An 11,573-nucleotide genomic window follows, 5' to 3' on the forward strand; every position below is an offset into this window, starting at 1 on the left:
ACCTATTTTTTTCTATCAATCAGGACAACACAGTTGAAAAGCGCAGAGAAATTGCTGTTCGCTGCCTCATAGTCTATCTTGGAGAGAAGGAGGAGGATCTTTTCAAACAATACAGCGCAAGTACTTGAGTTGGTTTTTAATTTTTTGTTTAGTTTTGAATGCATGTCTCTGTTGGGTCTTTGTGTTTTGTTCATTGGATTTTCTGTTCAGGGTTGAGTATTTAAGTCATTCAGTGCCATAGACGTCTTTAGACGTCAAAATGAATCCGAACGCTCAGTGCCATAGACGCCTCTTGAGCTTTTTATTGAATTGAGAAGGTGGTGGAGTTGATTACATGGATAAAATCCCACCAGCGTGACAGTCGGCTCTACTGAGAACGAGTATTGTGGCGCGATTTTTGATCCAGCTCGTCATTTCGAGCTTGAGGTGTCTGCAGCCTGACGTCATGGTTTTTCTAGCGATTCCAGTGAACATGAACCGGATTTATCTGACCAGTATCTCCTGTTAGAAACTTCTGAAGGCAGCAGGGACCAGAATAATGAACGATTTGCTGCATAAAACGCACAGAAATTGTTGATAGACGAACCGATGGCCGGGTGGGGGGTGAACAGACTAAGTCGCGCACTCACTTGTGCGGGAGTAACACACACACACAGACTCTCTGAATCATAAATCAGTCGCTTTTTTCTTATATATTTTTCAAATGTTGAAATTGTCTATAAACAACTATTTTTATACAAAAAATAATCTGCCAAAAGTACATTTTTACAGGTGATTTTTTTACTTCATAGTAGTAAAACATAGTTGAGATGTTGCATGAATCATTGAAACACGAAATATTTACATCAAAGTCACTGATCTGCTAGAAAAACCTATTTACACAAAGCGCTTTTGATCCAGAAACAGGTGTTTTGTCATGAAAGTTTCTCTTTTCTACTGCAGATTTCTAAATAACAGAGGTAGAAATATTTTTTTTTGCTGCTGAAAGAAGAGAGACTCATTTTTGTCATGGTGGTTTCAGAATTCACATAGTCATAGAACAAAATATTCTGTGAGCCTTCAAAATCAGTGAAAAAGCTAAATATCTCTGGCACTGAGGGGAGTATGAAATCTGAGAGTGGCTGGCACTGAATGAGTTAAGGGACATTCCAACCCTAAGTGAAGATATGTCTATTGCCATGTATAAGTGAGAAAAAAGCATTTCAGAATTACAATCTGAAGATGTTTATTGCCATTGTCATTGAACATAATTTGCTGAATAGAAACCTGTTTCCGTGATAAGGTGCAACATAAACACACAGGATAAAAAATTTTGTAGCCAGCGCAGTCATTTTCCTGATCTGGCAGCAGCTTTAGCAGAGCATAAACAATGGAAGTGAATGGCAGGTACTAGCATTTTGTGTGCAAAAGTGATTAAAATCACTCAATAATGATACCAAGTATTCCTGGGGAGCTCAACAATCATGCTGACTGCAAATGAAAAGTATGAATTGACATGAAGGATTTTCAGGAGCCGATTTAGACTTGGGACTACATTACGACAAAGCACTGCTGTAAGCCTCCACATGGTTATAACACAGCAGTTGAAGCCACTGCCGACCAGTGTCTATAAACCAACATGCTATTTGTGCAATATTTCTTCAACAAATCAAAGACCCATCCATTGTTACTGCAGCTTACCATGCTTGTATAGTAGTGGCTGTGTGTGTTTGTTTATGGAAGCTGGAGGCTTTTCCAACTGTTGCGTTATATCCATGCACCATGCAGTGGATGTTTACAGCGGTGTTTGTCGTAACTGCAATGTAGTCTCAAGTCTAAATCAGCTTCTGCAAATCTTCCATGTTACTTTTGCACTTTTCATTTGCCGTGAACATGATTACTGAGCTCCCAAGAAATATTTGTTTTCATTACTGTTTTCATTTTTGTTAGTCATTTTAATCACTTTTGCACACAACATGCTAGCACCTGCTATTCACTTCCATTGTTTGTGCTCTGCTAAAGCAAATGGATTGCTTCCGGATCAGGAGAATTAGTGTGCTGTTTACAAAAGGCTTGTTTCTCACTTTCTAACTGTGGCAATATGGCAATAGATAAAATTTCACTTAGAAGTGGAATAACCCTTAAAAATGATTTATTAGATTTTCTTTTCAAAGTGGAAAAACAAAACTGTGAAAAACAAGACATTTTTTATTTTAAACGTTGGATTATGGTTTAATTTAGCTTTTAAAAATTACAGAATGACAAAGTAAAATCACTGAAAAACACAAAAGACAACCTGTTTTAGCTTATTTTCCTACCTGTAGTAGTTCATTCCCTTATGCACGTCATCCTGAAGTGCTTGAGCTATGTATTTTATACATCCTAACATTTAATTTCTCCTACAAGGATGAGGAGGAGCTCAACGCAGACCTTGCAATGCAAATCATGAAGATTGCTATCATTGGTGATGGGCCTCCAACCATCATCGTTGAGGGATCCAAGATCCTGGAGAGGATTGATGTTGCCAGATCCTGTGCTTTGATGATGGGAGTAATCTACGCTCTGAACCTTACCTATCCCAAGCAGCTGAAATTTACCTTTGAGGTATTTCAAAAGCTATGCCTTGAGCTTGATGGACAAAAAGCCAGCTCTAAAGTAATGAATCTTTAGTTTGGTATTTTCTAGAGCAGACTTGATAGACCATTCGTGAGTGAGTTTCACAAAAACCTTATTCCTGCATTTCTGGCACTACTTCATTGTGTTTTACTAAATTTTAAAGCGCTGTTCTTAAGTCTTCTGAGTTAATGGTTTGCTGTGTCTTAAATGCTGTTATTTGCACATTTTTAAGGAATGCGTTTAATTTCTTCCATGACCTGTGTTCTGAGGGTATTGGTGTGTTTTAAAGTTTGTGTAATGCCCTCTTTAGCTGGCCTTAATCTTGAGGGTGAAAAGTCAAATATGGAAGAGAATCAAGAATACTTTGTAAGAGTGCTGACAAAGTTGAATGAAAGAAGCTTTGCTCATTTTATGTTTAAATTAGTGCATTTAATGTATAGCAGCCTGTCATCTTTTGTTTTGATTCACTGTCACATGTTAAAGTAAAAAAAAGAGGATTCAAGTAGTAGGTTTTATTACAATTTTAATACACAGTTCCTTAAGTTTCAGCGGGCAATTTGTGTTCTAGGAAACTGAAGCCCACAAATCTTGCACTTCGCATGCACGTTAAAGAATTGTGATGTTTGTTATTGTAATTAAATGGGTCTAACTCATTTGAATACATCTGTCTGAATTTCTATTCTTTCTGAGCACCAGGTACGAGTCCGTTAGCTGATGTCCAGGTATTTGGCATCACATCTGCCGCATTCAAACAAATACACACAACATCCATTTCTTTTTTCTGAAGGTCATGACACAAGCGCACACACAGCCCATGTTAAGGCTGACGTTCGTTTGGGGAAAAAAGTGATCGACAAGTTTCTAAGGTCTTAGAACCTTGACTTCTTTGTGGGCAGGCACCACCATGCATGAGCCTGCCTACGCGGTAGTCATGGTTATAAGACACAGCCAAATGATCAAGGTTGTATTTTGGAGCGAATTAGCCTGCTGGGAAACAGGTAAATACCCTTATAGAATCTCCTGTGGGACCAAAAAATTACTACACTGTAACCAAAATATCATATTTGACCAACATAAATACTATTTATGCCGACAGTTAAGTTCATTTTAATTATAAATGTGTTTTATTTTGATCAAAAAGTTACTTCACCATACATAAATATAATCTTGGATCAACTTAAATTCCTGTGTATTTGTTGACAATTATTAAGTTCATGTTACTCAGAATGTGTTTTTTTTTTTGTGGCCAAAAAGTAACTTCACTATACATAAAATTCACGTTGGATCAACTTAAATTTTTGTGTTCTAGTCGAAAATTATTAAGTTAATTTTACTTAAGAATGTTTTTAATTGTGGCCAAAAAAGCTACTTCACCATACTCAAAAATATTGCTTTGAATTAATGTTATTCTGCCAGAAGTTGGCTTAACTCAAAAATTCTAGTGGAAAACGTTAACATGTTTTTTTTATTTGAACCAATGTTTTACTTATTAGAGTGTAGGGATCGAAGCAATCGTAGCAATGGGCCAGACACCTCATACTCCCAGAGTACCTCCCAAAGGACACCCCAAGGGACACGGTCCAATGCCCACAAGACACATGGTTGAGCAAACTCTCATGCACCCTCACCCTCCATGAGAGGATACAGAGCTGGTCCAGTGTTCCACGACCAGGTTTTGGTCACCCCAACAGCAGTTAGACTCTATAACTCCTCAATCACGATGTCATAAGTCACTGGACACTGTGAACATCCACGGTCACCACTTCATGCATAATGGACCTTCCATGTGTATGGACATGTGCAGGTATATATGTATGTATATGTATACATATGTATATTTAGTGTGTACATGTGTGTGTGTGTGTGTGTACATGTCTATACATAGGAATAGTAGTTCCTATGTATAGACATAGGAAGTAGTTCGGGTGAGTTCACAATGAACTCACCCAAAACTCTGGCTGATTGGGACCCACACCCAGTTTCACACCTTGGCTCAGGCGATTAGAGGATCATCAGGGGGTCCATTTGTCCCTCTGTGGGGGGTTATTCCCACTAGGTTTATATCTGGGACTCTCCACCATTTGACCTTAGAACTGAAGAAGCTTCTCGGATGAGAGGTGAAACATCTTCAAGCAACTTAAAGAAGTCCAGACGCTTTTCTTTGCAAGCTCCTTTGACCATAGGAATAGTAGCGGTACAATAGTTATGTCAAGCTATATAGTTTATGTCTTGCATATTTCCAACCATATCCATAATCACATACTGTGTATGCTACCATTGTTTAAAGTGTATTATCTTACTTTTTTCATTGATTGTACTTATTTGTATTTTTCTTCTGATATCTGTACCTGAGTTGAGGTAACGCAAAAATTTCCTCGTGGGATTGTTACGGCCCTAGCAGGACCTCCTCCTGAAGGTGCCTGTGTGGGCGTGTCCCACTACCTCTTCTGCCTGAGGTGCCACCTTTCCCTTTTGTGCAGCTGACTCTCATCAGTAACTAAGGAGATTTAAGCCCAGGGAAAGGTGAGCTCTGGGCCAGAGTGCCATTAGTGTGGTTGCAGCTAGTGAGCTGTATGTTTGTGTGGTTACAGCTAGTGAGCTGAGTGTTTGGTGTATTTGCAGTTAGTGAGCTGCTCTCTTTCTTTCTGGCTTACGTTTGACTTTATTGACCAACGCCTGAGGTTTGTTTGTTTTCTTAAATGGTGATAGCGGCTTGTCTGTCTCTTTTAGTTGAGCTACTTTAATAAAAACTCTTTAATTTACCCTCATGCCTTCTTGTCTCCTTTTTCTGACCCGGACACTTTTTGTTACTTCCCCCTCACCGCCTAGACCCCTCAGGGGAACGTAACAGGATCAATAAAGTCTTATCTTCTTCTTCTTCTTCTTCTTCTAAAAAGAATTTGTGTGTGTGTGCAAAAAAGATTTGTGTGTGGACTTAGCCGAAAAATACTTGTGAAACTCTGCAAGTTACAAGTACGAATTTTGACCCTACTTTTCTTCCTTTCATCTGAATGGCCAATGTCATGTCAATCACAAATTTAACTATCCAATCAGAGAACAGATGGGTTTGGCTATTGGATAGGTGCTTTATGGAGCTTCAGGTCCTTGAAGGGAATGAATGCCCTTTTACATGCCAGCCCAGCGTTTTCCTTCATCACCACGAAGGATATCAGTCTGTGGTGGTCCGAGTTCGGTGATTTTTGTGTCACAGGTTTTCTTCACTAGTGGGGATAGTTAAAAAGCTTTCTTCATTATGAATTAGCAGCCAGTGCTACAAATTCTGGATCCTTTGCTTTTACTTAGCATTAGCAGCACATCCTGCATCCGATGTGAAAGGACCTTTATGCTGCGCACTGTGACTCACAGCAATGGTCCCGGGTCATCCCTGACTTTGTGTTAAACTAATCCTAAAGTAATCATGGTATTTCTAGCCACTGATATACCACAACTTTATCGTTTCAACAGCTGCTGAAAGTTAGGGTAACGGTTTAACTACAGCCAGCTTGAAGGCCTGTGGTACATAGCCGATTATTAGAGATAGGTTGATCATATTTAAGATTGAAGCATTAATTAATGGCAGTACTTCTTTGGCGTGATTTTCTGAGTCTCTGCAGACAACAAACACTGGCTGCTGATGGTCCAGACAGAAGAGTTTGAGTTTCTCAGAGTGCAGACTGCAGAGAGCCTCTGAAGCTCTCTGATCTCTCTCCTGTAAGAACGACTCACACAGGTTCTTTAAAGCCAGGTTTGAAGGTGGATCATAAACTGATATTCTCTTACAAACTGGACATTCGTGTGTTGTTCTCTCTCGCCACCATCTCTTCAGTAGGGATGGGTATCGAAAACCGGTTCTTGTTGAGAACCAGTTCCCACTGTTTCAATTCCTTGGAATTGTTTTCCATTTTTGCAAACGATTATCGATTCCAGTCGCCCTGAATGACGTCACCACGTTGAGGAGCGTCATTTACCTAGCAGGAAACATGGCGGCTCAAACGCTAAAAAGTTTGGCTATACTTTATACTTTACGAGAACGGATGACAACAGGGCAACTTGCAATACTTGCAAAGTAGATATTTCATTTAAGGGAGGAAACACTACGAATATGCAAAAGCATTTTCTCACAAAACACGCGATGACCTGTCGTGTCGTATTTTTAATTCCGCTCCGGACTCGTGAATCTCAACCCAGCAGCAGCGGCAACGTTTGCACGTCCTCTCCCGTTAATGCGGCAGGTAAATAATCAACTAACAGTGCATATTATGTTAGTGCAATCTGCCTTATTACAAAACCTGCCATTACTGTGCATTTAGGTGACCACGATGAGAGAGACAGACAGAGTCTGGCTCAGATGCCGGCAGTTCTTGCTGCAGTCTACCGGTAGCGTCTCCTTTCAGGCCAGGATAAACGAATGTCACCGAGCAGTGACTAAGTTTGTGGTAAAAGGCTTGCACCCATTTGCCACAGCAGATGCCCTCAAATTTTCGGTAAGTGAATATGTTTAATTGTAGGCAGGGACATTACTGGATATTCTTGTGTAGTTGCTACAGAATAATTTATGTTATACTTTGTTATTGCTACAGAAGAATATTTATTTTATTATTTTACATTTACAATTTTTTTTCCCCGGGGACCCTGTGACACCCCATTGAAGAGCCGTAGGCTGTGGATCTCTTAATGATCTCTTAAGATCTCACTGTTGGGTTTGTAAGGCCATGTTGCTCCTAAATTTCTATCTTGTTCAAAGAGAAGATATAAAACAAAGTTCTAAGCTAATCGACCTTAGTGTTCTACTTTTTAAAAAAAGAATCGATAAGAGAATCGGTAAAGAATCGAATCGTTAAACAGAATCGAAAATGGAATCTGAATCGTGAAAATGTTATCAATACCCATCACTACTCTTCAGACAGTCTTTGTAGAAGCTGTAGCTGCATGACAGAAAAGCAGGATCTCTGAAGACCTGCTGACAGACCAGACAGCAGAGATCCTCCTCTACGGTGGCCCTAAGAGGTCAAATGGACAATGGAAATAGGAAAAACGACAATGGAAATAGGAAAAAACACAACGGATATAGTAAAACAACAACAGATATAGGGGGAAAAAAGAACAACAAATAGGAAAAATTTAATACACAAATAGGAAAAAACACAACGGAAGTGTTACTGGGGAGACAATAACCCGACGGACCAGTTGCAGGAAGCAAAATATGCTCTGGACCCCACGTGACTACCAGTTGTCAGCTGACCGTTTTGGCAGCAACATGAACAACACCACTGTAAGCGGCACTACAGAAACTTTTCAGCCATCAGAGTATTCATCCCACTTTAATTTGCATGACATCTTGCTGTGTATCAAAAAAAAAAATAGGTTAAGTATTACTGACCCGTATAATGCTCCTGGCGTGCTTTTCAAAAGTATTCCAGCATCCCAGATCTATGCTATCCGGTCATACATAACTACCTAATAAACTTCCCGTCGTACTACTCAGGGGACTCTTTAAAAGCTAACAAAAGCCTTGAGGGTTACAAATGGACTCAATCTGGCTTTGTAACAAACATTTAGCTGTGGAATCTTCAAGCAAAAATGTTCTAAATTATCACTGGAAAGGTAAGTGTCCAATTATCCCAGGCGGTGTAACGTTAACATTGTTAGCTTTGTCATTTGTTTACATTAGCTTCGCTAAAACGCCTCTGGTTGTCAGTAGCTATTTTGTGTTTTTTGAGATTTTTTTTTTTTGAGATTTAAGTATTTATTGTCATTGTCAGAGAACAATGAAATTGCGTTTGGGGCTCCGTACAACCTGTAAATAAAATAATGGAAGAGTACCCCTTAAAACCCAAGTGTAAATATTTAACCCAGTGTGACTGCAGTGCAATAAGACAATCCTTAACAACAACATAAGAACATGACAAGTAATGTTCATAAGAAATTTGGGAGGGGGAAAGAGAATAAATAATAATAATAATTTGATGTAGTTAACCAAGATTGTTAACATTTGTAATTGTATTTATAGGTTCAACATTCCTAAAGGCTTAATGACCCACAGTCAAGCAATGGGTAGTAGTGAGATAAGACGGGTTGTCTTGGGAGCATGCTGTAAATGCACAGCTGGCCTTGGTGAGAGCTGCTCATGTATCAGCTGTGTTGTTCAGCACATGGCATCATACCAGTGGGAAAAAAAGAAGAGAGAGCTGTTACATCTAAGAAGTGCAAGTGGGCCATCCCAAGTGATGAGTCTTTAAAGAAAGTGGAGTATCAGCAATGCAAGAACATCATTTTTAATAACTCTAAACAAAATAAAAAAGAGAAATCTCCAAAATATCATCGTGGCCTCCCAGCTTTCCCACCTCTGACTGCTGCTGAACAAAACCAACTGTATCCCAATGCCGCACACAAGAGGAGAAGATCATCAAACCTGAATTAGAATTCTAAATTAATATAATTCAGTGTTTTTTATTGCACCTTACCACTGAAGCAAGTGGCTTGTTTGTGGAATTTTTTTTCACTGACAAAGGCAATAGGACTTTTTGTTGTATTTGTTGGTTGAGCACATCGGTCACATCATTTTCATTTATATCACTGGAAGGGCACCAGAGATTCAGATAAATTGGTAAGTGCACAACATACACCCACAATCTTGTCAAGATAGGTCACATCATTTTCTCTGTCTATGTCTGTGAAAGTTATGAGGACAGTGTCTGTGAAGGTTCTCAGTCATCCAGGTCATCGTAGTCAAAGGAGATTGCAAAGAAAAGCGTCTGGATTTCTTTAAGTTGCTTGAAGACATTTCGCCTCTCATCCGAGAAGCTTCTTCAGTTCTAAGGTCAAATAGTGGGGGGTCCCAGATTTAAACCTAGTCCCACAAAGGGACAAAAGGACCCCCCTGATGATCCTCTAATCGCCTGAGCCAAGGTGTGAAAATGGGTGTGGGTCCCAATCAGCCAGGGTTTCGGGTGAGCTCATTGTGAAACATGGCCCCACCTTATCATCCGAATTCCCGAGGTCAGATGGCCCAGGATGTGAGTGGGTGTTAAGGCATCTGGGAAGGGATCTCAAAACTGGATTATAAATGGCAGAGAGTTGGTGTCGTAAACCCCCGCCTCTGTTCAAAGATGGTCGCTCACAGTGGACATAGATGGCTTCTTTCACTCCTCTTTCAAACCATCTGTCCTCTCTGTCCAAAATGTGAACATTGGCATCCTCAAAAGAGTGTCCTTTATCCTTAAGATGCAGATGGACTGCTGAGTCTTGTCCTGTGGAGGTGGCTCTTCTATGTTGTCCCATGCGCTTGTGAAGTGGCTGTTTGGTCTCTCCGATGTAGAGGTTACACCAGCTACATAGGGGATGACAATATTGTTGCGTCTTTCCTTCTTATCCTCCCTCGCTGGTGTCTGATCTTCTTTTCTGTGCATCTTTGCTGACTTTATGAACGCCCAATAAGGATAACCGCATATTTTGAGTACTTCCTTTACATGCGTGTGTTCCTTCTTTTTTCCTTCAGGCTAAGAGGGAACATGTTCTGCCCGGTGGTGTAGGGTCCTAATTACTCCAAGTTTGTGTTCCAGAGGGTGATGGGAGTCAAAGAGGAGGTACTGGTCCGTATGTGTGGGCTTCCGGTAAACTTTGATGTTGAGGTTGCCATTCTCTTCAATGTGCACAGCGCAGTCCAGGAAAGGCAAACAGTTGTCCTTTGTGTCTTCTCTGGTGAACTTGATGTTCTTATCCACAGCGTTGATGTGCACAATGAAGGATTCCACTTCTTGTGTCTTGATTTTGACCCAGGTGTCGTCTACATATCTGTACCAGTGGCTGGGTACTCTTCCTTTGAAAGAGCCAAGAGCCTTCCTTTCCACTTCCTCCATGTAAAGGTTGGCTACAATAGGTGACACGGGGGAGCCCATGGCACAGCCATGTTTTTATCTGTAGAAGCCTTCGTTGTATTTGAAGTATGTTGTGGTAAGGCAGAGGTCTAACTTCAGGCCTATTTCAAAGCTCCCCTTCCTGTCGAAAATTTTGGAAAAGATTGTATTTGTTCAGCTGCAATCTTTTCTAAATGGACACAATGTTCTCGAGAGGTTTCAGTCTGGTTTTAAAACTCTTCATAGCACAGAAACTGCACTTTTAAAAGTTCTTAATGATCTTTTATTAGCCACTGACTCAGGTGACTCAGCTGTGCTTCTGCTTTTAGATCTGACCGCTGCCTTCGATACCGTTGACCACAGCATTTTAATCTCACGGTTGGAGCATTGTGGCGTAAAGGGCACCCCATTAGAGTGGTTCAGGTCATACCTGTCTGACAGGACCTTCTCTGTGAGCTTTGGCGATTTTATCTCTTCCTCAGCTCCCCTTACTTGAGGTGTTCCCCAGGGATCTATACTGGGGCCAATATTGTTCTCCATTTATATACTGCCTTTAGGTCTAATTTTTAGAAAATACAACATTTGTTTTCATTCATATGCCGATGATACTCAGATCTATCTTCAATTGAAGGGAAACAGTCCTGCCTCACTAGAACCCTTACTTCAGTGTCTCGGTGAAGTTAAATCCTGGATGGCCTCTAATTTCCTTAACTTCAATGAGAACAAAACCGATGTGATAATTTTTGGACCAACATTTCTAATTTTAACCTGCACAGTCTTGAGCCTTTTGTCAAATCACATGCCAAAAATTTGGGGGTTATATTTGACAGCAATTTCACCTTTGAAAAACAAATTAGCTCAGTTGTACAGCGGCCTTTCTTCAAACTGAGGCTTTTATCTAAGGTGAGATCATTTTTATCTTTTAAAAACTTTGAACGAGCGATTCATGCTTTTATTATATCCCAGCTGGACTATTGTAACTCCTTATATGCTGGAGTCAGCCAGACCTGCCTGGCCAACACGTTCTCAATCAATCAATCAATCAATCAATCAATCAATCAATCAATCAATCAATCAATCAATCAATCTTTATTTATAAAGCACTTTTCATACAAAACAAAT

The sequence above is a fragment of the Aulonocara sp. 'chitande type north' Nkhata Bay genome, linkage group LG3 (assembly GCF_057382095.1).
Source record: "Aulonocara sp. 'chitande type north' Nkhata Bay isolate Kocher_YH1m ecotype deep benthic linkage group LG3, A_spYH_male_GT1.1, whole genome shotgun sequence".
Classification (NCBI taxonomy): domain Eukaryota; kingdom Metazoa; phylum Chordata; class Actinopteri; order Cichliformes; family Cichlidae; genus Aulonocara; species Aulonocara sp. 'chitande type north' Nkhata Bay.